Source organism: Dioscorea cayenensis, chromosome 18, assembly GCF_009730915.1.
Source record: "Dioscorea cayenensis subsp. rotundata cultivar TDr96_F1 chromosome 18, TDr96_F1_v2_PseudoChromosome.rev07_lg8_w22 25.fasta, whole genome shotgun sequence".
Taxonomy (NCBI): Eukaryota; Viridiplantae; Streptophyta; class Magnoliopsida; order Dioscoreales; family Dioscoreaceae; genus Dioscorea; species Dioscorea cayenensis.
In genome coordinates, this window is record NC_052488.1 from 15,275,728 (window position 1) to 15,275,946 (window position 219).

The following is a 219-nucleotide window of genomic DNA, read 5'->3' on the forward strand; positions in this document are numbered from 1 at the left end:
AAAAAGAGGAAGCTTATATGAAAGTCAACTAGTTAACACGGATAGAAAAACATACACAGTCCATTGATCGAAAATTGAGTAACTATGCAGCCGTAGTGGGAAAGCTTTATTCTTTCGTCGATAGTTCTCGGGCCTTGGTCGAGTGTTCCTCTCGACCAAGGTTGTCTCCTCGTTTCGATATAACCAAAATATGAATTTTTGCTAGATTTAATGTATAAA